Source organism: Sinocyclocheilus anshuiensis, unplaced genomic scaffold, assembly GCF_001515605.1.
Source record: "Sinocyclocheilus anshuiensis isolate Anshui unplaced genomic scaffold, SAMN03320099.WGS_v1.1 scaffold1154, whole genome shotgun sequence".
In the NCBI taxonomy this organism is placed as follows: domain Eukaryota; kingdom Metazoa; phylum Chordata; class Actinopteri; order Cypriniformes; family Cyprinidae; genus Sinocyclocheilus; species Sinocyclocheilus anshuiensis.
Genome location: NW_015542345.1, coordinates 2,549,618 through 2,555,031, shown reverse-complemented (window position 1 = coordinate 2,555,031; position 5,414 = coordinate 2,549,618).

Here is a 5,414-nt window from a genome sequence, read left to right as displayed (position 1 = left end):
TATGACACGTTAATAAGATCTCATGCAGTTATGGCACAGAAGTGAAAGGAATATAAGAACAGGGTTAGTTCAAATTTTGACAAGCTCCTCATTTTAAATTGCAGCTAATATATATATATATATACACACACACACACACACATACACACATACACAGTTGTGGTCAAAATTGTCTTTAAACTTTGCAGTATCTGCAAAATCTTAATTATTTTACCAAAATAAGAGGGATCATACAAAATGCATGCTATTGTTTATTTAGTACTGACCTGAATAAGATATTTCACATAAAATACGTTTACATAGTCCACAAAAGAAAATAATAGTTGAATTTATATAAATGACCCCATTCAAAAGTTTACATACACTTGATTTTTAATACTGTGTTGTTACCTGAATGATCCGCAGCTGTTTTTTTGTTTAGTGATAGTTGTTCATGAGTCCCTTATTTGCACTGAACAGTTAAACTGCCTGCTGTTCTTCAGAAAAATCCTTCAGGTCCCACAAATTCTTTGGTTTTTTTGTGCATTTGAACCCTTTCCGACAATGACTGTATGATTTTGAGATCCATCTTTTCACACTGAGGACAACTAAGGGACTCATATGCAACTATTACAGAAGGTTCGAATGTTCACTGATGCTCCAGAAGGAAAAACAATGCATTAAGAGAAAACTTTTGAACAGAATGAATGTGTAAATTTTTCTCATTTGGCCTAAATATCATATTTTTTTTTTCCATTTAGTCCTGCCCTTCAGAGGCTACAGAAGATAGTTACATGTTTCCCAGAAGACAAAATAAGTTAAATTTACCCTGATCTTCAAATTCAAAAGGTTTTCACCCCCCGGCTCTTAATGCATAGTTTTTCCTTTTGGAGCATCAGTGAGCATTTGAAACACCTTGATTCTGCAAGGTGTATGTACAATTTTGACTTCCAACTGTGTGTATGTATATATATATATATATATAGTTAGGTGAATATTAAAATCAAAATTGGTCAGCTGTGTTCACACAGTTCAGTTTCAACTTGAAACGTAAAAAGTAAATTTGACCTATTGGTGGTGCTAGATGGTCTGAGATAGAGATTTGCTGTGGTGTTCAGACTTCCACCTCTCAGTGTGCTAAATGTCACAACTTTGTATGGTTCTCAGGGCTGCCACAAAGTCAAACTCAGAAAAAGAGGAAGAAACCAAGTTAAAATAGCCATTTGGGTTGCAAAATACAAAATAGGTCAGTAATTATAATTTTTTTAATTATCAAAATATTTAATGTTTTATATTTATACTGGGTTTTTCCAGGTTTTGCAAAGGTAAGACTTGACCTTTTTTAAGACTCTTTAAGACCAAGTAAAGACAATTTAACACAATACATCAATATGATCTCTAAATGTAAATGTCCTGTATTAGCAATGCTTCAAAGTTTGAAAATACAACTTCCAACAAAATGTGATCACACTGCAAAGTATTTTATGGAGCCCCGCACATGGCATGCAGGAAAAAAATAGTAGGCTAAATCGTGTGCACGATTTACTATTTCGTTCCCTCGATTTATAAATTGTGCGCACGATTTACTAATTCGTTCCCTCGATTTGCTTAATCGTGCACACGATTTATAAATCGAGAGAACGAATTAGTAAATTGTGCGCACGATTGAGGGAACGAAATCCGATCTGTGTGCACGTTTTAGTACATCGAGGGAACGAATTAGTAAATCGTGCGCACAATTTATTTATATTTTCTTGCATGTCATGTGAGAGGCTCCGTAGTATTTTTGTTTTCTAGTGCAAATGTCTAAAGATTCTTAAATCAAGAATCTTGTTTTATGAGAAACTGATCAAAAAGTGAGTTTATAATTACAACAACAAATATCTGCCAGTGGGCTCAGATAAATCAACTTAATTCAAAGGGAAAACAAGTTTTCATACCCCATTGATAGATGTTTGTTCTTGTTTTAAGCATAAGCTCACATAATTGTTTTCAGTCTCTCCAAACCAAGACATCAGATGTTCAATTTGCATCTGAAGTAAATGTATCTTGATTTAAGGACGCTAATATATCTGTACAGGAAAAGAAAAAAGAAAAACAATAACACTGTTTTGCATGCAAAAAAGTAATGCACTGAATTTATGAATTTAGGCCTTCATTTATGGAAGGGCAAATAAAGTGAAGTGACATGTGGCCAAGTATGGTGACCCATACTTGGAATTAGTGCTCTTTATTTATCCCATCCAAAGTGTACACACACAGCAGTGAACACACACACACCGTGAACACACACCCGGAGCGGTGGGCAGCCATTTTTTTGCTGCGGCACCCGGGGAGCAGTTGGGGGTTCGGTGCCTTGCTCAAGGGCACCTCAGTCGTGGTATTGAAGGTGGGAGAGAGCGCTGTACATTCACTCCTCTTTAAGACCATTTTGAAACCTGCAGAAACCCTGTTATCGAACATTGCTGTTTTCATGGAGCTTTTACTAAAGATCATGACATGACAGTTTATTCTCCAGCAGGGGGCCGAAAACATCCCCATGCTGTAGCAAAGCTGTAATACTGTGATAGCATGGAAAAAGGCATGTGCAACCTATAGTAGAAATTGAGGAAAGTTTGAGATGACAAGCCATCAACCCTTAAAAACACACATATACAAAACAAATTATTCTAAAAGAATAAAGACTTTTATTAAGCATTGTAAGCTGCATTCTTTTTCTTTCAAATACATCACACCACAAACCATCAACAGTCACTCAAACCCAACAGTAGTTCATTCTTTTACAAGCCATAAGTTAGGAAGAAACTCCGATCAACTTACATCAAGGTAACCTACTTAGACTTGCGGCAGGGGACTGAGGGGAATATACACCATATTTCTGATCACTAATGTGCAATGAAAAGCATCAGGATTAGATGGAGAAGTAATGATTCTCATTTAGAAGTACGTTTATAAATTCTGAAAACACTAAAGTAAACATCAAAATGATTACAAGTGTACTTGCTTAGGCTAAATTCTCAAATGGGAGGGTCAAACGTTTCGCAAAACTTGTTCTGAGCTAAGAAAAGGGGGGAGAATTTAAGATCGAAGCCATTTTTTTAACGATTTTTTTATCTAGTATGAATACGGAAAACAGCAACAGAGAACAATAATGTATACAGTGATGAGTACACCAGGATTAACAATATTTAAAGTGGCTAGATAATGCTGGAGTAAATACAACAGAGGTCAATAAATCACAGAAATAATAAACTTAAGGTTAGCGCAAATCAGTTACTGACTAATCATTAACACCTTTTATAGGACTATTACTGATTATCAGCTTTTTAAAATTTTGCAGATGGGCACGGTATTTGTAATGAAGGAAGAAATAGGACAACATGCATTATAACTACACACCATTTTGTTTGTTTGTTTTTTCTTTTAATCGTGAGCCATGCAGAAAGTTTAGCTGAGACAGTTGTACTAATGTGCTACGTTTGATTCAACAAACCACTGATGCATGGCATTTTCTGGCACGGAAAGAGACATTGGTGTTTTTCAAGAGCTAATTTGCAACTCGTGAGATCTGTCTAACCATTTCTTGACATTACCTATAATCGCTGATGTATGGCATATTAAAATCATCAGAACTTAAGATGCAGCAGTAATACTAGTTACTCAATGTCAAAACAACCGCACATTTAAAACACAAGTAAACTCACAGTGACAACACGTGAGAGATGCGTTCTTGGTTTTGTCTTTCAAATCGTGAGTTTTACGTTTATAAACAATAAAAAAGCATTTACTGTGACAATACAAACTCAATTACAATGGCAAATATATATATATGGTCCTTGAATCTCAACTTACTAAAACTAAAAGACTGGCAAATGAAAATCGGTATTTCGATTTCTGCATTTCATCGAGAAAGTAAAATCATTTCATGTAACCAGTTTTGAAACACGTAATATCATTGACGAGGGAGAACACCGTCTTTCATCATTAAACTGGTACGATTCTCTATATGACTTGTATATCTATGTTTTACCGAGAGGTTTCCTCATCATTACTTTGTGGTTTTAACTCGCTGATGTCGAAGAGGGATTTCAAAAATTCATAAGTCCTCATTTATCGCTTTCGGAGAGGAAAAAATGTACACCAACTGTAGGTCTTCCATCCTTCCAGATATTCCTTAACACGTAACCTTCCATCAACCTTCAACCCTCTCTATAAAAATAGGTTTACTCTTCTGTTTTTAAGACAGCGGCACCCAGAGCTTCATCTCTGCAGCCCTCGCCATCTTCATTTAGTGCATTTAAATGAGGATTAGTATTGCACATTTTAGATTCGTTGCTAAAGGCACTTTCAGGTTGGTTTGTAGCCCTACTTTCCCCTTCGTTCCCATTGAGCTGGTCTGCCTCTTTACCCTCCACCAAGCCGTTCTCTGCTGCTGTGGACCCTTCTAAGGGCAGATGCGGTGTTTTGGTCACCAACTTCGGCTCCATTCTGTCTTTTATCACTTCATTGGTTGAGGCAGCATATGCAGGCTTGCTCTGTTAAAATTAATTTTGCAACATTTTTTACTGTCAGTATCCATAAATCCGATCAAAAATTATGCCATCACTGATTTTTGAAGAATAACCACACACTGCATTTTAATAACGTAATCATACAACCCAGGACATGTGACCACTGGAACTGATAAACTATGATTCAAAAGTTTGTGATCCGTAAGATTTTTTTAAATGGTTTTGAAACAAGTCTCTTATGCTGCATTACCAAGGCTGCATTTATCTGATCAAAAATACAGTAATACTATGAAACAATTTAAAATAACTGATTTCTATTTTAGTATCTTTTAAAACAATTTATTTCTGTGATGGCTTATACTGATTTTTTTTAGCAGCCATTATTCCAAACATTTGAACATCAGCATATGTATTCTTGTTATTTTAAAATGTAGGAAACAATAAGATTCACCTGGTATGTTCCCTGACTCTTGAACCCTCTATTGTGGTATTTGGTTCCTCGACCAAAGGTCCTTATAACAGGAGTAGAAATCACACCTCTTGGTGGAAAATAATGTGTTTTTTTAACCTTAAACCGCATAAACACATTTCATTACACCAAATACACAAAATAATGTTCTTTTTAGCAACATCATATGACCCCTTTAATTAATTTTTACATTTTATGGGCATTTTTACCTTTATAACGCCATTTGTTTTTCTAAAAGTGCATTATCTTTTGAATCAAATTCTTACATTTAATCAGTGAATTAGAATAATAAGACATTTGGGCTGTTACCAAGCAAATGAAATCAGTATCAACAAAATTAACCTTTGCAATGCAGAGGAAACACAGTCAGAATCTGCATCTGAAGTGGCATGTAGATGTATTTACACACTGTTTGATGCAGGACATTAATGTTTTAACCTGCAGTCACAAATGCA